Source organism: Lactuca saligna, chromosome 6 (genome assembly GCF_052625555.1).
Source record: "Lactuca saligna cultivar CGN05327 chromosome 6, ASM5262555v1, whole genome shotgun sequence".
NCBI classification, from domain to species: Eukaryota; Viridiplantae; Streptophyta; class Magnoliopsida; order Asterales; family Asteraceae; genus Lactuca; species Lactuca saligna.
Window position 1 is genome coordinate 145,058,427 of NC_136422.1, and position 24,513 is coordinate 145,082,939.

At 35.1% G+C, this 24,513-nt stretch overlaps 2 pseudogenes; one reads left to right on the forward strand and one right to left on the reverse strand.

Moving 5' to 3' along the window:
* Positions 1 to 659: 659 nt before the first annotated feature.
* On the reverse strand, positions 660 to 21,044 carry LOC145002974 (BTB/POZ domain-containing protein At5g17580-like; annotated as a pseudogene).
* A 769-nt stretch (positions 21,045 to 21,813) lies between these two features.
* LOC145002975 (blue copper protein 1b pseudogene) lies at positions 21,814 to 22,729 on the forward strand (annotated as a pseudogene).
* The last annotated feature ends 1,784 nt before the right edge of the window (positions 22,730 to 24,513 follow it).

A 24,513-nucleotide genomic window follows, 5' to 3' on the forward strand; every position in this document is an offset into this window, starting at 1 on the left:
ATGAGGTCTAAAGGGGTGCATGGGCTAATATGGCCATAAAACTTGCATCTTTATGCCATGAACTCGGTTCTAGAGTCTAGTTCTGGAGGTGAATCGACTTGGGACATCCAAGTCTTAAGGATCAAGCTTATTGACCCCAAAACTCCATAAAGGGGCAAAGAAGAAAATCTATAAAACCACAAGTCAAGTTTTGAGCTTGATTACCTGAAAGTGAAGAGGAACTGATGTTGCTCCTGGATCTAGTCCTTCTCCCTTGATCCTTCTTCCTTCCAACTCTTCTACTAGATACACAATGCACCAAAAAACCTCTTAATCACTAAGAAAGCTCAAATTTTCCAAAAAGGAATTAGGGCTTCAAAAGTAATGCTCTGGAGGTGATGGAGACTGGACCTGAAGCTCATAATGTTGTTTAAATAGGGTGCAAACCCCTATAATTAGGGTTTCATCCAGATTGGCCTACTCGTCGAGTCCCAGCGCGGACTCGACGAGTAGGTCACTTAAACCCACGTCCCAACCTCGCACTGCTCGACGAGTTAGGCTGCCACTCATCGAGTCACTAATATAAATGATATAAAAGTAGATCAAATATGTACCAGAAACAAGGCGTTACAATTCTCACCCACTTATCTTAGACTTCGTCCTCGAAGTCTGCTATTTCTTCAAACAACTTTGGGTAGTGTTCTCTCATAAAAATGTTATATGGTTCTTCAAAGGCATTTGATATCGTATTTCTCATCTTTTGAATACCATTGAGATGGAAATAGAAGATCATTAACTATTGCTAAATCTAATTGTTTCCATATTCTTAACTCAAACCCATCTCAACAATGGCTATTAGCTTCTTAAATGATTGCATTCTAAAGCAATTCGGATAGCAATTCACATGGAAAACCCCATAATCATCTAGGAAAATGTAACACCCTATTCCAGTATGCTTCTTAATTCAAGATTGTGGATTGTAATTCGACCATGTAAAGGCTTTGGGCTTTGAAGAAATAAATTTTAGACCTTATTCAATGTTGATAATAATGATCTTGATACCTAAGCCCTTGACTTGTGTGTTGGAACGAAAGGATAAAATGGGAAAAGTTGTATGTCGGGCTTTTTGCATGGATTATAGTTTTAGTTCGACATATGTTAAGCCAAAGGTAATTATATAGGATTGTGGAGCTCATCAATACCTTTCCATGCATATAAAGAACGCCGAAAATGGAGTTGAAACAAAGAGGTTATGGTTATTTGAAGGAGAGTTTGAAATTAGGAATTTTGTCCTACATTGGGCGTAGGTGCTGAATTATAGACGAGAGTTTAATGACCTATGCATGGTGTAGGTTATGCTACACAGGGCGTAGCCACTACTAACCAAAACCATAACTCTAAGGTTTTAGCCCTATATAAGTGTGACATCCCCAAAATCACGGCCAGAAAAGACCGGTTTCATTTATGCTTTTTAAAATAATTTCAGAGTAAATCCTTTTGATTTAAAAGAGTTGCGGAATTTGTTCCCAAAAACAAAATATGATAAATAATATTTACCAAAGCATTTCAAAAAGAAATGTATTTTCATTATATAATCAAAACTCGGGATGTCATGTTCCAATACAGACACAAAATCATAAACAACAAAAGATAGACCATACAACAGTTACATATAACAACTAGTCTAATAAACAAAATAACTTGATGATTCATCCAACTTATGCCCTCGCACCACTATCTGTAATACAAATAAATTGAGTGGGTCAGGATTGGGAGTCTGGTGAGCATATAGGGCTGTCAACCCACAATAAATAATTATATTTAATTTCACCAACCAACAATAACCCGATTACCCATTCCTGTTATCCTCACTTTACGTCCGTAAAAGAACATCTATCTCAAGGGACCTAATCTAGGATTTTCATCGGGACGGACATTACTGCAAAAGGGTTTCCTCAACAGTAGATGTCCTAAAGGCAACCATGAGGAGGATAGAGTACACAGGTGAACACATCGTTCACAACACCTACAGGTTATGAGCCTGCTAGTGTTCCACAGGACTATCTAGAAAGAGTCTGTGATTGTTAACAACAACATCGAGGCCTCTCATCTGTTTATCACACATCAACTATCTACCTATGTTCTACCCAACATATTAGTAGATAAAAATATATATTTTTATACATAGTTTAAAACATGTATAGCATTCTCATTCAATACATATTCCAAACAACAGATGAGACACATACACATAACACATATTTCATATAGAATAAATCATATCTATGAGATAGAAGAAAGTGAATATACATTCGCACATATAATAACAAAATATACACATAACACGTATTTCGTATAAAATACTTCATAATTATGCGTTAGAAGAAAGTAACTACACACTCACTTGATCAGACGATGATCGGACAGCAGTATGACTTGTAGAAGTAGTATTCTTCGGTAGATCTGGAAGATCTTCACAATAATTGGCTTCTAGCGGGCAGAGCTTCGGCTCGGGAATTGCACTTCTTGGGATCTTCGAGGCTCGAGATTAATACCGAGGCTTCAGGATAATTCTTGCACGCAAAACGATGCAAAAACGAGAGAGAAAAAAAGAGAAAAGAAGCAAGAAGGTCGGGTGCCTTCGCAAGGTATTTATAGGGCTGAACCCTCGCATTACGCTGGGCGTTATGCTTAGCTACGTGGGGCGTAGTGCCAAAAATGTCATCACTTACGTACTGGAGCACTCGAGTCCGAGGTGGTTCATGCACCGGGGTACGCTGCGCGTACTCAACTACGCTGGGCGTAGTGTGGATCAGATCGGTGACTCCTTCGGATATCCATCTGAATTAAAGATTAAATAATAAATATTAATTATTTAAAAATTTCATAAATTCATATCTTCTTTATACGAAATCCATTTTTGTATGTTCTTTATATCTACGCGTAGGTGAGACTACGCTCTACAACTTTCGTTTAGACTCTATCGGCTAATTTTGACTTTATTTTTATTATTTATTTTTAGTAGGCCAGGACAAGAAAACTCTGTTATAAATCCATAACTTCTTCATCTGACGTCCGTTTTCATCTGTATTTTCACCATTGCACTACTATCAACAAGATCTTCGATTCTCGTTTGGATTGTTTCAACCAACAATCATTCGATCTCGAATTCGAGTTTCGGGCTGCATACTGCTATGCAGAAACTTAGAAAAATCATAACTTCCTCATATGAAGTCAGATTTGGGCATTCCTTTTATGTGCGCTCTCGGTTTAACGAAATCTACAACATTCGTTTAGATCACTAGGGCTAAATATCACTCTATCTTAATTTCGTATTTTACGTCATTCAGCGTCGTGCCGGTTCTGTCGCGAAACTTCGACAGATCATAACTTCTTCGTTATAACTCGGATTTCGACATTCTATATATATTCAGAAACCTAGTTTCAACCACTACAAAATTATCCATAGATATCGGCTTTATCTAACACTTCATTCTGACGCTTATTTTCATACTTAATTCAATTAAGACACACAATTAAGCACAAAACACATAATACTCAAGTAATACACTTCTATTATTTTGAAACGGGTTACAAAGGTTAACCTAGACTGTTACATCATCATTAATTTCTAGCCTGGAAACATGGGTGTTACAATAAGGGCTATAACTTCTTGGAATCCTCCCCATTATCAGCCTCAATCACCTCACATCGATTCTTTGAAACCCTAGCCACCAATTATAAGTTTTGAAGCTTTTAGAGAATTTTGTGTACTGTTTAAAGGGAGATAATGTTTCTAGGATCAAGTGGGAAGTTTCAAGGTGTGTAGATCTAGGATTTGCAATCCAAAATCTATCTTTGGAAGGTGTAAAGCTTTCATCTTGATGCTTGTACATGTTAGAACTAATATGGTTATCAATTTCATGCTTTTGTCCCCATAGTCTTGGTCCTTGTGAGTATGGGTTACACCATACCATTTGAATGCCTCCTTCTGATGTTTTTAAGGTCATAGAATCATAAAAATGAGATCTTGGGCACTCTTATCCATCCATGTATGAGTTCTTGAGCAAAAGGTGTCAATATGGACTTAGATTTTGGTTTTGTGATCATATTGGCCATGTAAAGAGATAAACTCATACATTAAGACATTCATTTAGATCGAATCTGGGAGTTTTAGATTTTGGCTTAATGTATTAAAAGATTAATAGAAGTTTCTAGGATCAATGGCTCTACGTTGGGTGTAGCCCTCTATACACGAGGCGTAGCTCTATGCTAGGCGTAAACTTTATGTATGTTGAGAGTAGCTCTACATTAGGCGTAGATCATGTGCTATGTTTAGTGTAGGTCAACTGAGGGTTGCCAATTGACTTTTTGACCAATTTGACTTTTCAACCATGTTGGGACTTAGTATTGGAAGGGTAAAATGCTCTTTTCGCCATATGATGTTTGATTGTGATCCTAGACCTTTTGTGAGTTAGTCATTTCCTTAATTTTTAATCAGGGTTTTATTATGGATATGTTTAGCAAGAGGAGGATTGATATCTTTAGGTTGAGTGGGTGGTTTACTTCTCTTCTATATTTAGGTGAGTCTTCTCACTATACTATGTAGGATGCTAGTTGTCTTAGTGATACTTTGGCAGACCAGGTGGTGGCCCCTGGCATATGTATGAAAGATCGGGTGGTGGCTCCTGAAAAACTGTATGCAAGACCAGGGTCTGGCACCCAATAGTTATTTGTATGTTGTTAGTTTTCTGTATGATTCTCACAAGGAATACCAGGAGGTGGCTCTTGGAACGTATACATAAGACCATGATTTGGCTCATGGTGTAGCAAGGAAAAGCCATGTTTGGCTCATGGCTGATAGTGACAGTAAGATTATGGTAGGCCCATAGCAATCCTAATTACAAGTATGGTATGTGGTATTTTGGGGAACTCACTAAGCTTTGTGCTTATGGTTTTATGGTTTAAACATTTTTAGGTACTTCCAGCTCCAAAGGGAAGGGTTCGGCTTGACTGCACAGCATCCCCTGATGGATTTTCCTTATTGATTACTTTTGATTTACCCTGATGTTTTAAAAATTACATTTTTACCTTGTTTGTTTGGAATATATAATTGGATAACGTGATGGTTTAAAAATGAAAATTTTTATGGGAATTTTTGGAACGTTACAAGTTGGTATCAGAGCCCTGGTTTGAGGGATTCGGGCACATTATTAGGAGTGTCTAAACTCAAACTGAGAAATTAATAATCTTTTGAAAGAAAATAAATTTTCTAGAAAGATTTTTTACAAAAGAAAGGGATGGGATGCATGCAAGCAACTAAGCTCAAGTAAGTGATTCCTAAAATACCCATACATGTTGATATGTTATATGTTATGAAATGCCTGCATGCTAGGACATCGCTAATGATACCTTCAGGAAGACGGAGATTGTGGTGGAGATTAATGTCAAGTTTAGGGAGAGGGCTCTGCTAGTTCCCAGTATGCTGCAAATGAGGAGATGAAGAAGACGAGGTATCATGATATGCTTAGGGATGATATTCGGTACTTTGTGAGCATGTTTAGTTGTAGGAATTTGGAGAATATGATTGCTAGATCCCAGGAACGAGAGATTGATTTGGAGCTTCTAAGAAATCGGAAGCTAGTTTCGGTTCTAATAGCATAGGGCTCAGTGAAGAAGCCCAAGACTTTCGATTCACGAGCTAGAGGCCAGCATGGTCGGGGACATTACGGCAAGTGCGGGAAACCGCATGATAAGGTGTGTCGATCTAGAGGTATAGGTTGCTACAAGTGTGATGGAATTGGTCATGTCAGTCGAGATTGTCCCCAAGAATCAAGTTTGATTTGTTTTCGCTACAACCAGATGGACTACAAGAAGGCTGACTGTCTGGGGTTAACGGGTGGAGCGGTGATGACACTAGCTCCATCAACTTTAAGGATTACGGATAGCCGTGAGGGCAGAGTGGAGGCTCCCATAGTAAGGATATGTGTGTTTCAATTGCAGGTTGAGGAGATCCGAGTTCCATCTGATGTTGTCGCAGGTATGTATTGTATTCATTTCCTCCATTCTCTTATTATTTATGCTTATTATTATGTGGTTGTGTGTGTGTGACACTATGTTGAGTTTATTTAAGTCTCCACCTAAGGATCGTTGTTTCTTTATGATTGTCTGGTTAATGACATTCAATGGATTTTTGTAAGCCATTTCTACACACCGAGAATCATGTTTGGAGGGTGTCTGGATGATTCGGTGATAGGCTTCGATATGGGAGGTGTTGGCTAATGGTAAGGTTAGCCCTGGGAGGTTAACAGTTAAGTGTTCCGCTTGGAGGTTCAACAGTCGGATTGAATCTAATGATTTCATCGAATTGGATCTGATTTAGTTACAGTGTAATTCTTTTGGATTTTCGAGTTCAAGATTGTAGAGAACCTGCATGGTTGTGAGGTAAAAGGGATCAGTCAGATTCATGCCTTCAGATCATGGTCAATGCATTCCATGGGAGTTCTGCTCAGTAGCAAACGAATTATTAGATTTTTTGACGATCTGATTTAGACAACTAGTTTATTCTTTCTTTGTCATCGGTCAAGGTGTCCAAGGATATTGGAGTGGTGTCAACGAAAGGTGCTTTGCAGGCGTCGATCTTTCATCAAGTTTAGCAAAGTGTTTATTTTGGTTTTTCAATGTGTGTACTCTTGATTACTTGGTCATGGAATTTTATTCTTGCAGGCTCTAGATAGTGATGATCTTGAGTAGTGAAATTGTAGACGAATTGGTAATTCGAGTGGTTATGTAGTTGGTAGAATGTGGTTGGATCCAATTGGGGGAGAATTGTTAGGATTAATGAGAATATCTCTAAGTGTGATTCAACTCGGAGTTTCATATCCAATGTCAAGTGGATAGCTAATTTTGATTGTGGTTTGATTTGAGGCTCATGCAAAGGATAATGTTCATTTGTCAGTTATAAACATAGAAGAAAATGTTGGAAAATTAGGTTATCTCGTTCGAGGAGGTGAAGCATCGATAGTGACGTATTTTAGTTTCGTAAATAGGTTCAGGTTGAGGGTTGTGGGAGGACCTCTATGCATGTTCTTGTTTGATGAAGGCTTTGAGGTTTAAAGCACCACCCAAACACCTGGTTAGGTTTAACTGTAACACCCTATTTCAGATCATTTTTATTTTGAGGTGGTGATCAAGGATTGGGTATTAGCATGCTTAGGATCCTTGAAGAATTTATTTTTGGGCTTATTTGGAGGTGTATGATGAATATTGTATGATCGGGGTATTCAGTTTGTGTTTTGGAGTTAAAAGCTATTTCAGTAATTTGTCAACTCGGAATTCTATGGAAAATGAATGTTTGTTGGGGATATGGTAATGCGCGCATGGGTTGGATAAAGCGTAGAGCTTCTAGTTACCTTTCCGTGGATATAAGGATCGTCGGAATCGGGTTTATAACGAAGAAGTTATGGTCTTCAGAGTGCTTAAGGGTTTAAGGGGAAGCCTTAGTATGCGGGGTGTACTATTGCGGGGGAGGGTACGCAAGGCGCATAATGGATTACGTTGAGCATAGTGTGAGGACTGATCGGGAACGCGAAGCCTCGTACGCTGGGCGTATGAGGAAGTACGTAGGGCGTACGAGGGGAGTTATGAAACGCTAATATTTGGTATTGGAGCCTATATAAACACATTTATTCCTTTGGATTGGCATCTGTGACAACCCAAAATTTCCATTTGAATAAACCCTACAGTCAAGCACTTCAATGAAAGTCAAACTTACTCCTGGTAACTTTTAGCACAATTTGGAATCGGTTTGTGTATTCTGAACCCAATGTACTTAAGGAATAAGTGTTAGGAAGTGCCTGCTAGAGCCTCTGTTGAACTAATCCAGCCTTAACCTCATCAAGAAGAGTTCACGGCCTCAAGCACTTGATTTTACGGCCGTAAACTCAAGGAGGGCCGTAAAATCCCCTATATAGGCTCATATTCTTCATTTTACTTCATTAGTTCATTTCCACCTCAAGAACACTCCATTTCTCTCTTAACTATCATCCCGATCTTCATCCTAGATCTTCAAAAGTGGTAAGTATTCTTCCTTGTCTTGTTGATACACCTCTTAATCTAGCATCCTCTCATGACTTCATCCATGAAAATCATGTTTTCATAGATCTTCAAGAACACCAAGAACAGACACTAGTGTTCTTGGACCTTAATCACCCAAACAAGCTTCTATATTGTAAGTACTCTTGTCCTAGCTTGTTGTATACTAGAATTAACTTTTTTAAGCCTTAGAAACATCAAGAAATCTGGAATGGAAGGAGTTTACGGCTAGGGCATCTCCCAAGGCTGTAAACTCTATTAGAGGGTGCATAGATGCCCTAAATTCCTTCCTAAGGCTTGGGACTTGAACTAGAACCCTTCACATTTGAGCTAAGGACCTTAACACACGAATTTGGGGAGTTTTCCATGATTTTACGGTCGTAAACCCACTAGGGCCATAAACCCTTGGCTGTAAACTCCATGGAGAGTGGTCCTTGGGCCGTAAACTCAATAGCAATGCCTTACAACCCTTAGATGCAGCCCTAAGCTCTTATAACACTTAAATCCAAGTGTTTTCCATGTTATAGGGTGTTTTTATTTGCTTATATATGTCTTTATATGCTAAATAAGATCATTGTGTGTGTTCAAGTCTTCACTTGACACCTAGCACCTTTTCTAACACTTCCGTCCAATCCACTCACTACAGGTGAGTTCATACCCCTTAATCAACCTTTAAAATGCTTTTATGGGGGGAATACAAGTTGAATCATTATAGTTATTATATCAAACACATGTGATTAATAACTATCAAACTGTGGATTTACTACACTTTTAGCTGTTTTACCAAGCAGGTTACTTCAAAATGTTTTCTCAAACGGTTTACATGTTAAACTCTTTATCAAACTTGTTTTATATACTAAATCTTTCCATTCAAATTATGTTATAAGTTTGTTTCAAAAAATGATTTCATGTACTTCAAACAACGTTTCGAATAAAGGATTTCTTATACTTTAAACTGTTTATATCAAACAAACTGCTTTTAAATCGTTTTAGAAGTTGACATCAAGTCATCAATATTTATTATTAAACTCTTCAAATGTTTTACAAAACTTCTTTTAAACTTTTATATATTGTCAAATGCATGCCTACATATGTATAGTTATGTAAGTAATGTTTAAAGAACTTAGGATTGCTAATTCGCTTTAATTCCTTTTCCTTGTTTGGATGTGGCCTTAGGGTACCGGTTATTTGTCCAAATGTCGTCTAAATATTAGTTATATATTATGTATACATATGTAGACATAAAAGTTCTATCGGTCAGTTCTATACCTTTGGATAACAAAGGCATACTTTCATTTATTCTTATACATACATTACTAGTAAACTATAATAGGTATAGTTTAGGGGATACTATTTACTATTCCTAGTAAAAGGAATCACACATGATTCAGTTGATTCATGAGTCTATACAAGTATACTATAGAAAGAGAATTGTAATATACTATACTAGGAAGACTACTGCATACTATACTAGGTAGACGTTTACACACTACGGGACTGACCATTCTACACCCAGCTACTAGCTACAGTGGGATCAGCTCATCCACGGATGACCTCGGTTGTACTGTTCGGCGATTTACCGCGTCGTGTTTATCCTAGACAAATGGATACGATTTCAATGATTATATAATTTTCCCTATTACTTTTATTTTGTGACACATTCACATAAACGATTAGGTAGACTATATTTTGATAATAATAGTTGTACATGGGAAAAAACTTCATTCATACAGAGAATCAAACCTTCAAAACAGTCGGGTATTGGTAGAAGACTACATTTTAAACTAGTAGGAAATATGGGATTTTCTAGGGTTTTCATACTTATACAAACTTTTTCATTTAACATTTACAAGTCTTTTCTTCAAAACTTTACAAATCAATGACACTAAAGTACTTATGAGTTCACCAGCTTAAATGCTGATCTACGCTTTCCAAATAACTTGTATTCTCAGGTCACCAGTAGACAGGTACGATGACCAGGTTTCGAGAAGACGGAGCAGTCAAGACTTGTCTTTTATTTTGATTATTTATTATGGTGTTTTATTCTATGAAAGAACATACATGTATTAAAATTTTACTATTAATGCAATGGATGATGTTGTTGCTTGTTTACTACTTTGCACTGTTGTGATACTTTACATGATGTCCTCCGCCCCAGAACGTTTCCGCCATTCTTGGTTTTGGGGTGTGACAGCGTCTTTACCAGCCTCTAATTCCCCAAAACCCTAGAGATCGTCCTTTAGCCTTCATGATGGTAGTTTGATCTCATGGTGTCCATTTTTGGTGTATTTGGTCCATTTCCAAGAAAATGGAGTTTGGTGTAAGGATGGGGATCAATAAAGAGCTTATAGATCTGGATTATGGGCTTCATTTCCAGCTTTTTTTAGGTAAAAAAACACTATGAACTTGATCATTGATGTCTTAGATCCAGCATGTATGAGTTTTGGTTCATTTTGGTCCCAAGGATGAGATATAGTGGCTTGATGCCACTCCAGGAGCTTTGACTTGCCACTCTTGGTATTTTTGAGGTTCTAGATGCATAAAGTTTCCCTCTTTAGGGCTTGGAATCCAGCATGTATGAGTTGGTGTCAATTTGGTGAAAGTTTAATGCTTTAAGTTGATGTTGGGTTCTTTTGAGGCATGCAAAGTCATCAAGTCAATAACTTTATGGGTCTAGATGTTCTTTAAGAAGTAGATCTATGTTTTGGACTCTTGATCTTGAGAATTAAGTGCTTAATTTCGATAACATGCTTAATGTCGATAACGGGCTTAATGGAGGAGTGCAATGGGCGTATAATTTTGTATGTGCAGCGTACAAGCTAAACTTCATGTACGCTTAGCGTACAACTGAGTACGGCCCACATACTCAGTTAGGAGGGGTTTGGTATGATGGGCTTCGATGAGGGTCATCTTTTGGGCTTAATTGTCTTGGGCCCAGTTGGGCCATCAAGTTTTGGGCTGATAATTATGTTGGAAAGGCCTTCAATGGGTTTGGGCCTAATTTGGAAAATTAGGCCATGACTTGGGCTGATATGGGCATATTTAGTTATAAAATCCATGCATTATCTTAATACTTTATGTTGTTTTTGTCTCATTTAATGAACAAAAGGTGCTTAATTATTTTATAATTTCATTTTTCAGTAACAATGACATGCTCGGATGGAAAAGGAAGCGGAACTAGCGATTGGAAGCTTGGATCTTGGATTTTGAAGAAAGAAGAATGTTGTTCGACAGCTTGACCCCTCGTCAGTGTTTTGGCCATACCTCATGAACCTTAATTCCGATTGACGAGATTCAAAATGTTCTGAAAACTACACACAATTTCGGACAAATTTTGTGTTTTGAGAAAATTCTGATTCTAAACGTACTCGACGATTTGGGCCTCAACTCGACGAGTTAGTTAGAAGTTTCGCGATTCTTGATGCTGACTTGCCGTACACGAGATTTTAAGTGATGGACTCGTCGAGTAGGTCACTGGACTCGCTGAGTCACCCCTGTTTTCATAAAATATATATAGAAACGCTTCTCATTAGAACCCTAACGAATGGGGGAAGTGTAGGACGATTTTTGGAGGCCATAAGGGTTCTTAGAAATTGTGGTTTTCGAGATTTCAACTTAGATATCAATTTGGAAGAAGATCAAAGGCAATAACACATTACTTTTATCTTAATCTTTTGTATGAACCATGTTTCAATCATTAGATTATGTTTTTAGTTTGTTATTTGTTGTAGATATGAGCTAAAAACTCATAACTTCTGTTTAGGATAGATGATTTTGTGATCATGGATTGATTATTTGATTAGGAATAATTTTAATTGGTGATTATGCTTTATTAAGCTTGTTAAAGAACCTTATGTGTTAACAATAACTATTCTTCAATTAATAAATCAGTAATTAAGTTGTATGAACATCTCTTAGTTATTAATTTCATATGATTTATTGTGACCACATAGTTGTATGTCTAGGAATAGCGAATGTGAAACTAGAATTAACTAGAAGATAGGTAAGTTAATGTGTGAGCTTGTTTGATGAACATCAGCAAGAGGTTAATTGAAGGGCCAATTTAATTAACCATTACAAGTCTTATTTAACCTGAATCAATAACTAGGAAATCCGTTAATTTAGACAACTGGCCACTGCTTGAGTTAATTTGTTTCCTAAGGATTAGTAATAGCGAACGTGAAACTAATCATCTTAGTCGGTAGCCAATGAAGAATTAATCTGATACATTGAAATCATCCATGGGAACAAATGAGTCGAACCTAAACAGAAGTCCTATTTATTATTCAATTTAGTTGATTTTTATTTTCTTAGCTCTTAGTTTCTTAGTTTAAGTTTTAGTTAAATGTTTAAGTTTCTAGTCTTGCAAAACTAAAGAAAACCCATTTTCTATTAGTTGTTTTATTTAGATAATATTAGCATTTATTTTAATTGTTTACCGTTCCTTGTGTTCGATACTCTACTTACCTGAACTAAACTGCTAATCAATAGGTACACTGCCTTCTGTGTGTTTGTCTTTGTGTTTAAGTTAGTATGATTAAAACTAGTTGGTTTTACACACATCAAGTTTTTGGCACCGTTGCCGGGGAACGGTTCTAAATAGTTAATTTTATTTGCTAATTGTTATTATATATTTTTATTTTTTTATATATATTTTAATTTTTATTTATTATGTATTTTTCAAATCTCGATGCTTTTGATGCTTTTCTTGAGGAAGTAGTACAGGAAATTGAGCAAGAAGATGAGGAGTGTGGATCAGATGAAGATTTGAAGAAATTTGATAGATGGTTAGATAACATCTTGTTAAACGATCAACAACAATTTGAGTCACAAGAGCTAAAGTTACAAGATGATTTTTTTTTTCCAGAAAGAGATTTAGAGGAGCTGGAAAGGTTGCTAGCAGAGAGATTAGACAAAGAACAAGAACAAGCTGAACTGCAGGAACCAACCCGTGGTTTGACCATTACCACGACATGGTCCCTTATTCTTCCGGTTTGTGTTTCGAAGCATGGGGTGACGATTCCAACTTTGGAGAAAGTTCTAAATCATGATCCATTTATGATTAGTATCCAACCGGTTCCAACCCTTGTCAATATTCATTGGTTTTATGAATTCAAGCTCGTTTGGCCAATTTTTGAAGCAAAGAGTCGAATTTTACAAATTGGTCCACCAAAGAAAATATTCAATGCAACGAATGGATTGGCATTGAGTTTATTGGAAGTTTATTAAGTTGGGAGTCCAGCTAAAGACTTGCACAAAAAGAACCGCTTGCGGGAGGCAACCCGTCATTAGAGTTTTTTTTTCTTTTTCTTTTTAAACTTCTAGTTTATTAGGGTAATTTAGGATTTTAATTTTGATGTTTGCTTTCGTTTTTCTATTACCTGTGTGCTGTTTTGATCTTTTCAGTTTGAAGCTTAGGATTGCATGTGAGGGTCTAGAGTCAAGGCTAAACGAAGCAAGAAATCGAGTCTAGGCGAGAGAGGAAACGAAGTTTTGAGTCAAGCTATGAGTCCAATTGATAGAAGGGTTATAGAGTGTTTATTCACTGAAGAAAAATGAGGGGAGGTATTAGATTATATAACCCTTATACATCAGAAACGGACCTTGGCAGAATACAAACTTTTCCACACAACGGTCTACTCGCCGAGTGCATCTTATGGACTCAACGAGTCCATGTGAAATTTCACGACTTTTCTACCAGTCAAGCTACAACTCGGCGAGTTAGCATATCTACTCGACGAGTCACTCTTTAATTATATTTTCAAGATTTGACCACATTTGATACGGGCATTGGTTCTTTTCTTTAGAGATCATTTTCCGAACATTTCCAAGAATTTTTCTCTTATAATTGGAGTTATACCACACGAGATTTTGACACCCAAGACATGGATGAGTTGTTCCCATGTCTAAAGTCAATTGAAGATGGAGCTTAAAGACGAAATATAAACTTCACACTACTATCCCAGGGGAGTTTGTTCCAATTCTCTCTTTATTTTATTATTCTTTATCATGCATAATATGCAATGGGGACATTGCATAAATTAAGTGTGGGGTAGGGGGTTGGTTAAATTAGTTAAAATTTTAGTTAAATTTCGAAAATCTTGAAATTTTAGTTAATTTTGAAATTTTGCATTAAAATTGCTAGGGCTAATTTAGAAAATTTTGGTAAAGCAATTAGGATTCTATGCTAGTGTTAAGTTTGATGATTGCATGAAGACCCAAATGTTTAGTTGAGTCTATACATGTTACAATGCTTTGTGGCTTCCCTTATTCTAGTGAAATCATGGGACAAAAACACGACCCTGCTTAGTTTGAACGATGCAATATGTTTAGCATCGTGTACCAGAAATGTATCCAGGAAAATTTTATCTTTAACCAATAAAGGTTGAAGTTGAGCGCCCCTGCTTAAGCATGTAGGATTTAAGTGAAAAAAAAAAGAAAAAAAAAGTGAGTTACATGTTAAAAAAAAGAGAGAGAGAATTACAACTTGTAAGAATTTTGGACCAGTTAAAGTGAAGATCAAAAGATTAAAGTTCTAAAGAAATTCAAAAAGTTAAAGATACCAAAAATCAAAGAAGGTGGTGAATTCAAAGAAATCAAGATCAAATTATCAAAGAAGTGAATAATTCCAAAGAGCTCCATAGTGGTACCGAAAAAAGTTATAATTTTTTCTAGATTATGTATGCTTGGGTTGCTTGACCAAAAATACCTTGAGGTTAAAAAAGTTTTCTGGGGATGGATTTGGAGGGATGCATAAAATGAACGTTGCTCAAAAGAAGTGGGAGAGTGTTTATGAGGATTGTGAGTGTTTAGAATTGAGGGGGGTCCTTAGGAAAAACTTTAGACACAAATGCATGCATTGCGGTCTTAGCATCATGGATGGGTTCGATTGGGATTGTCTTATATGATATTAGTGTGCTAAAATTCAGTTTTGCTTGGGGGCAAGCAAAGGTCAAGTGTGGGGTATTTTGATATGGGCATATTTAGTTATAAAATTCATGCATTATCTTAATACTTTATGTTGTTTTTGTCTCATTTAATGAACAAAAGGTGCTTAATTATTTTATAATTTCATTTTTCAGCAACAATGACATGCTCGGATAGAAAAGGAAGCGGAACTAGCGATTGGAAGCTTGGATCTTGGATTTTGAAGAAAGAAGGATGTTGTTGGACAGCTTGACCCCTCGTCAGTGTTTTGGCCATATCTCATGAACCATAACTCCCATTGACGAGATTCAAAATGTTCTGAAAACTAGACACAATTTCGGATGAATTTCGTGTTTTGAGAAAATTCTGATTCTAAACGTACTCGACGAGTTGGGCCTCAACTCGACGAGTTAGTTAGAAGTTTCGCGATTCTTGATGCTGACTTGCTGTACACGAGATTTTCAGTGATGGACTCGTCGAGTAGGTCACTGGACTCACCGAGTCACCCCTGTTTTCATAAAATATATATAGAAACCCTTCTCATTCGAACCCTAACGAATGGAGGAAGTTTAGGACGATTTTTGGAGGCCAGAAGGGTTCTTAGAAGCTGTGGTTTTCGAAATTTCAACTTAGATATCAATTTGGAAGAAGATCAAAGGTAATAACACGTTACTTTTATCTTAATCTTTTGCATGAACCATGTTTCAATCATTAGATTATGTTTTTAGTTTGTTGTTTGCTGTAGATATGATAGATGATTTTGTGATCATGGATTGATTATTTGATTAGGATTAATTTTAATTGGTGATTATGTTTTATTAAGCTTGTTAAAGAACCTTATATGTTAACAATAACTATTCTTCTGTTAATAAATCAGTAATTAAGTTGTAGGAACATCTCTTAGTTATTAATTTCATATGATTTATTGTGACCACATAGTTGTATGTCTAGGAATAGCGAATGTGAAACTAGAATTAATTAGAAGATAAGTAAGTTAATGTGTGAGCTTGTTTGATGAACATCAGTAAGAGGTTAATTAAAGGGCCAATTTAATTAACCATTACAAGTCTTATTTAACCCGAATCAATAACTAGGAAATCCGTTAATTTAGACAAATGGCCACTGCTTGAGTTAATTTGTTTCCTAAGGATTAGTAATAGCGAACGTGAAACTAATCATCTTAGTCGGTAGCCAATGAAGAATTAATCCGATACATTGAAATCATCCATGGGAACAAATGAGTGGAACCTAAACAGAAGTCCTCTTTATTATTGAATTTAGTTGATTTTTATTTTCTTAGCTCTTAGTTTCTTAGTTTAAGTTTTAGGTAATTGTTTAAGTTTCTAGTCTTGCAAAACTAGAGAAACCCCATTTTCTATTACTTGTTTTATTTAGATAATATTAGCATTTATTTTAATTGTTTACCGTTCCTTGTGTTCGATACTCTACTTACCTGAACTAAACTGTTAATCGATAGGTGCACTGCCTTTCGTGTGTTTGTCTTTGTGTTTAAGTTAGTAGTATTAAAACTAGTTGGTTTTACACACATCATGGGCCTTGAGTGGTTTATTGGTATTTGGGTCTTTTGGATTATTAGGTTTGGACCTAAGTCTTGGTCCAAACTAGATTAGAGGTAAACTGGTCATTTACCCTAATGATGGATTTATGGACATGGTTTGAGACCCGAATATTGATTGGGTGTTGTTTGATATTGATAGTTTGGGGATCGGTCAGCTAGCAACCAAAGATTATCTGTGGGATTCAGCAGTACGAGGTGAGTCTCCTCACTGGGTTTAGCGGGTCTAAGGAACCAAGGTCTACCCTTGATTGGTTATTTCTATATACTTGTTGTTTGTATGATACTTGTATGTGCCTGTATATGTATTTTCTTGGCGTGACCCATTATGCGAGTGTGGGTGGGGCCTGTTATGTGAGTGTGGTCGGGAACCGTATCTCATTAGGTAAGGCCCATTGTATGATATGTTTGGTATGCGGTTTCTTGGGGAAATCACTAAGCTTTACGGTTTTCAGTTTATGTTTCAGGTACTTTGGTTTTCAAATAGAAGAGCTCGGGATGATTGCAGAGCACACACCACATGTTTCTGCATTCTGTGATTTACTCTGATCTGATGATGTTTTGCTAAAACTTGATTACCTTGGTTTTATGGAAATGATATGTATTAAAGATTTGTTAAAAATAAAAACAAAATTTTCATGTCATTATTTTTGTGACGTTTCATTAACAAGTTGGGATTTTCGGCTCATGCTAATTTTGGCAAGGTATTAATGTGCATAGTTAGCAAGACCATGGGATGGGTCTATGGCAGTGTGGAAGTGTCTTAAGACTATAGGGTGGCTCGTAGCATTCACTGGGTTGGTAGGCAGTGTAGAAGTGTTGTAAGACTGCAAGGTGGCTTGTAGCATTCACGATGTTGGTAAGCAGTGTGGAAGTGTTGTAAGACTGTAGGGTGGCTTGTATCCTTCACTAGGTTGATGAGTAGTTATGGGAGTGTTGTGAGTCTATGATGTGGCTTGTATCCTTCACTAGGTTAAGTTAGACCATTACAGGAAGGATTGTGAGACTGTGGGAGGTTTATAGCATTCATAGGATTGAGGAAAGTTGTAGGCCGACTTGGGGTTGGGTGTGATGTAAGACTACAGCTGGGCCGGTAGCATTCATTTGGAGTGAATTAGACTAGCTAATTTTCATGTGTTGGTTGGTTATGTTGTCCTTTTTTCGAATAGGAGTGTTGTTGGAGCCGTGCTGGCGGGCATGCTAGGATAGCCTTTTTCAGTTAGAATCTTGGTTGGAATCTTGTTGTGCGGCAGTGTGTAAGGTTATCAGGTTCAACAATCGGTCAGTGATTCTGCACTCCATTTGATTGGTAGGTCAACAGGAACCAGGTAGATCTCGGATACATAAAAAATGTGAATGTTTGGTTGGAAGTATGTGATTTATATGTTAGTTTTTATGGCACCAATGGTTGCGGATAGAAGTTGTTGTTGGTAGTTATGGGATTCCGGGTGGTCTCTCCATTTACTTCATGGATGCCTTGAATTCGAGTTCGTTGAAGGGAGTGTATGGAATTCGTTGGTATGGTCTCCAGATATTCTGACCGAGGCGAATTTTGATGAAGAAATCTAGTTTAGGTGTGGGAGAGTTGTAACACTCTATTTTGGTACATTTCTTGATTCAGGATTGTGGACCATAATTCGACCATGTAAAGGCTTTGGGCTTTGAGGAAATAAAATTTAGACATTAATTAACATTGATAATATTGATCATGAGACCTAATCCCTTGATTTGTTGGAACCAAATGGTAAAATGGGAAAAGTTGTATTTTGGGCTTTGTCATGGATTATGGTTTTAGTTCGATATGTGTTAAGCCAAAGGTAACTATATTGGATTATGGGGATCGACAATACCTTTCTGTGCATATAAAGAACATCGAAAACAGAGTTGAAATGAAGAAGTTATGGTTGTTTAGAGTTGAGTTGGAAGTTGGGAATTTTGCCCTATGTTGACCAATACGAAGTTAAAATGTGCAGAATTATGGACGGGAGTTTAAAGACCTACGTATATCGTAGGTTATGCTACACAGGGCATAGCCGCTGCTGACAAAAACCCTAGCCCTACAGTTTTGAGCCCTATTTAAGGGCTCTAACTTCTTGTAATCCTTCCTATTACCAGCCTCCATCACCTCACATTGTTCCTTTGAAACCCTAGCCACCAACTGTGAGTTTTGAAACTTTTAGAGAATTTTGTGTGCTCTTTGAAGTAAGATAGCGTTTGTAGAATCAAGTGGGAAGCTTCATGGTGTGTAGATTTGGGGTTTGCAAGCCAACATCTATCTTTGGAAGGTATAAAGCTTTCATCTTGATGCTTGTACATGTTAGATCTAGTATGGTTATGGGTTTCATGATTTTGTCCCCATAATATTGGTCCTTGTGAGTATAGGTTACTCTTGACCATTTGAATCCCTCGTGATGTTTTTGAGGTCATAGAGTCATAAAAATGAGAGCTTGGGCACTCTCACCCATCCATGCATGGGTTCTTAAGCAAAAGGTTTCAATATGGATTTAGAGTTTGGTTTTGTTATCATCTTAGCCATGCAAAAGGATAAAGTTAGAGGCTTCTTCCATTAAGACATTCCTTTAGATCAAATCTGAGAGTTTGAGTGTTTGGCTTGCTATATTAAGATCTTAATAGAAGTTTTTAGGATCATGGGCTCTACGTTGGGCGTAGCCCTCTAAACGCGAGGCGTAGCTCTACGCTAGTTGTAAACTGTATGTACGTTGAGTGTAGCTCTATGTTGGGCATAGATAGTGTGTTATGTTAAGCGTAAGTCAACTGAGGGTTGACCGTTGACTTTTTAACCAGTTTGATTTTTTGTTCAACCATGTTGGGACTTAGTATTAGAAGGGAAAAATGGTATTTTGGCCATAGGAGGTTTTATTGTGAGCCTAGACCTTTTGTGAGTTTTTCATTTCCTTAATTGTTAATTAGGATTTTATTATGGATATGTTTAGCAAGAGGATGCTTGATATCTTCGGCTCGAGTGGGTGTTTTACTTGTCTTCGGTATTTAGGTGAGTCTTCTCACTATACTATGTAGGATGCTAGTTGTCTTACCTATACTTGCATGGCAGACCAGGTGGTGGCCCCTAGCATATGTATGAAAGATCGGGTGGTGGCTCCTGACAAACTGTATGCAAGACCAAGGTCTGGCCCCCAACAGTTATTTGTATGTTTCTAGTTGTCTTTGTGATTCTTGCAAGGAAGAACAGGAGGCGACTCTTGGCACTTATACATAAGACCAAGATTTGGCTCCTGGTGTAGCAAGGAAAGACCGTGATTGGCTCATGGCTAATAGTGACAGTAAGACTATGGTAGGTCCATAGCAATCCCTAGTACATGTATGGTATGTTGTATTTTAGGGAGCTCACTAAGCTTTGTGTTTACGGTTTTATGGTTTAAAAATTTCCAAGTACTTCAGTTCCAAAGGGAAGGGTCTAGCTTGACTGCACAACATCCCTAATGGCTTTTCCACATTGATTACTTTTGATTACTCTGATGTTTTAAAAATTACATTTTTACCTTGTTGGTTTGAAATATATAGTTGTATGACTTGATGGTTTAAAATGAAAAAATTTATTGGAATTTTCGAAGGGAACTGATTCGTACACAACACTTTTTTTCCATACACAACAATTTGTGCTTTAAAGTGTTGTATTGTACAACTTTATAATGCATAAATTGTTGTGTATGGCAAAAAATTGTTGTGTACGAATCAATTCCCATTTTCGAAACGTTACAAAAAAAAATTCAGTTGTTTCAATTGTTTCTTGTCTTCAATGTGAAGAAACGCCTTTTGAAGAAGATGACGATTGATCGGATTATTTTGGGTCAAAAAAGACCCATCTTTTTGTGTATTTGTTAAGATTTGATGTGATGTAATTTAAACCCATTTTGCATTAAATCATTCTTCTAATTATTGGCTCGTAGAATTGAAGATGAAGTGTGGTTAAACTTAAATCTTGTTAGCTATCGAGAACAAAAAAGTTTTCTCCTTGCGTTTGGTTTGTACACATCGCCTTTAAACCCATCTTCATCTTCATCAGAAAGAACCAGATTCTTGATTGGTTCGACCGGTTCTCCAAGATAAATCGGCTTATTTAACGCTTTTGAGATGATTAAATCAGTGCAAGCATCTATTAATCCTAGTTTTGTCACTTGTTGAAGAAGGATTTGATTTTCTTTAGCTTTCAAGGATCTGGTCGATTCGTTCCAACATGTTATGATTTGGTGTTCAAAGAATGATAGAGCTCGATTTAAAAGATTATTGGGATTGTGGTTATTGGTCATACCCAAATAACAAGCTAAACAAGAAACCGGAATGACGTTTCTGATGTGAAATTGACTTCAAAACCACAACAGATTCTTGCCATGAGCTCGAAAATTTTAGGGGTTGTTGGGATATCGTAAACAATATGAGAAAGATCTTCATTTGGGTTTTCTTTGAAAAGCTTACAAAGTTTTGATGATCATGTGGCAATTTTCATGAAGAATGTAAAGCTTGACTTTATTATGGTCAAAATGAAAAAAAAATGATTATTTAAAAAATAAAAAGGGAAATGAAATTAAAAATGAAAAATAAAAAGGGAAAATGAAATTAAGTTCCACATAGAATTGATCACCGGTAACCATTTCAAATTGGTCCAAAATGGTTTAATTGATAGCTAACTAACAATTTATATGGTCTATTGTGCAAAATAATAATAATAATAATAATAATAATAATAATAATAATAAATTAGTGATCAAATCCGAAAAATGACTAAATTTTAATTTGTTTAAGTGATGTTTTCTCATGTTTATTTTATACAATGACTTAAATATTTTTAACGAGATTAAAATATTTATTTTATTACCACAAATATCATTTATAATTTTTTATTTAATGTATATAAGTGTTGAGCCTATGTCATTTCAAAAGAATTAAAGGAAACATTCACCATAAATCATTTATATTAAAAAAACTTAACATAAGTTATCACAGGCTCACAAAAAAACTAAACTTTCTTATAACTAGCGTGGCAATCAAAGTGTCGAACACATAGAATAAAGACCAAATCCACAATGCGATTGCCGTCCACTGCCGGTTCCGTTCCATACTTTGCACTAATCTACATTCACTAATGTATAAATAGACAACAATCTTATACCTTTTATATCATAAACCAAATTACAACCTATTTTTAGGTGCTTTCTTTAAAAGAAATCTACTCTAAAAATCTCAAAATTATTTCAAAAATGGCTGCCTCCCATCGGATCATCATCTTCATGGCTACAATTGTTGTTCTTGCAACTTCAATCTCCGCTAAGGAATATATTGTTGGGGATGGAAGTGGTTGGACTCTTGACTTTGATTATCAAGTTTGGGCCAAAGATAAAGTTTTTATGGTTGGAGATACACTTGGTACGTTTATATAATACACTTGTGTTTTTCATACATTATTTACCATATTACATGTCTCCTTTTTTACTTCCATCTTCATTATTATCATCTTTTTTTCTCTTTATCCCTTAACCTTTTTATTTACCATCGTGGGCTCACGTTTCATATATCAGATCTTATCTACGGAAATAGCCTCTCTACGCTTGTGTGAATATATTTAAGATTTTCTACATTTTAGCTTCCCTTATGCCACTCATATTAAATATTGTCTCTAGATCCATTTCACGTTTCCTTGGCATTCAAGTAATGAAGTTTCTTGAAATTCTTGATGTAGTGTTCAATTACGCACCCGGTGCCCACAACGTGATGAAAGTCGATGGAAACAGTTTTCAAAAATGTCTTATCGCACCGGTATCCAATGGGACCTTGACAAGTGGACGAGATGTTATCCCACTTAAGACCTCAGGAATGAAATGGTATGTATGTGGTGTGGGGAAACATTGTGAGTTAAGAAAAATGAAGCTTGCTATTGCTGTTCTACCACAAACAATGACTCCAGCTCCAGCTCCAAGTGTATCAACATCGATCAAATTGGAAGTATCAGTGATCTATGGATTTCTAGTTTCATTATTCGGAGGTTTTTTGTTGCTCTTGGCTTAAACTATTTCATTCTTTAGAATTTTCGAAATTGGTTATTTGATTTTATTTAATATGTCTGTTTGTTGTATCGGATTGAAGATGATTCATATCCGTATTTTATTTTTACGTGAGCTTATGATGACTTTATTTAAATGTTAGAAAATTTGGTTTTATTATTTATTATTATTATTTGAAATAAACAATCTTTCATAATTTATAATCGTCCGTCTATTTTTTTTTCTCGGCATGTTGATTTTCTTAAAACTATCATACATACTTATAAAGCTAGCATTTTTTCTTGAATATCATGCATTTGAAACCCCCATTCTTTTTTCCTTTCACCATAATCATTTGAAACTATCATGACTTTTCAACTTCTTTATAATAATAATTATAATTTGGTAATCAGGTTAAATCAATATCAAATCTAAAATGTAATCATATGTAAACTAAATTTTAATATTAAAATAATATCTTTACTTCTACTTATAAAATTGTGTTTTTTTAACTTTTAATATATTTTACTTAATTTATTAGTTTTAATATATTGTTGGATGTAAACCATTATCATTTTAAAGGTATAATTTTTGAACAATTTGTATAAAATACTTAAATTATTAATTAAAATAGAACATTAAATTCTCAACTTAAATATAAATTTTATTTAACCTAAACAACCCAAAGAATATTTTATAAATAGTTAAAAGTGATCAATTATAGTGTCTTTCTAATAATGATTATAAGTTGGTTAATAAGGTTAAATAAATATCAAACCTAAAGTGTAATCATAAATAGACTAAATTTCAATTTTAAAAGAATATATTTACTTCTATTTATAAAGTTATGTCTTTAAATTTTAATATATTATACTTAATTTATTAGATTTAAAATGTTGTATGTAAATCATAATCAGTTTAAAGCTGCAACTTTTTAACAGTTTGGACATAATACTTAAATTGTTAATTTAAATATCACATTACAGTGTCAACTTAAATATAAATGTCAGTTCCACTAAAAAAACGAAAGAATATTTTGTAAATCGTTAAAAGTGATAAATGCAAAAACTAAATTGTAATATCAATTTAACTAAAAATATTTCCTAAAAATATATTTATAATCGTTAAAATTTTCAAATAAGTAGCTTAAAATAACAATAGTTAAAAATAACTCTATATAAATGATTATATTGTTACCTTTTAAAATCAAATAATAATGTTTGATTTTTTAAATAATTATAATGATAGAAATTAAAACATTAAACAAATAAATTTTAAAAAGTTAGTTAACAATAACAACAACTATAAATAATATTAAATCATATATAATATTTAATTTTATTGATGTGTAACTCACGAGTAGAAGTCATTCAAACGATTGAGATTATGACATTATAATAGATGTATATATTATCATATAATTCAAAATAATCAATATATTATATCAAATTAGTATACAAATTATTATATCAAATTTAACAACAACGTTAGTGTTATATTGAAAAAACCAAATATTTGTAAAGACTTCAACTATATAGGTGTTTCTGCACATTACAATGTCAACTCAAATATAAATTCCAGTTCTATTTAAAAAACTAAAAAATATTTTGTAAATATTTAAAAGTGATAAATTATAGTGATAAATGCAAAAACTAAATTGTAACCTAAATTTAACTAAAATATTTCCTAAATATATTTTTATAACCGTTAAAAGTTTCTAAATAAGTAGCTTAAAATAGCTTACAATAACAATAGTAAAAAATAACTCTATATAAATGATTATATTGTTAGCTTTAAAATAAAAAAAATAAAAACAATGTTTGATGTTTTAAGTAATTATAATGATAGAAATTAAAACATTAAGCAAATAAATTAGAAAAAAATTAATTAACAATAAAAACAATTACAAATAATATTAAA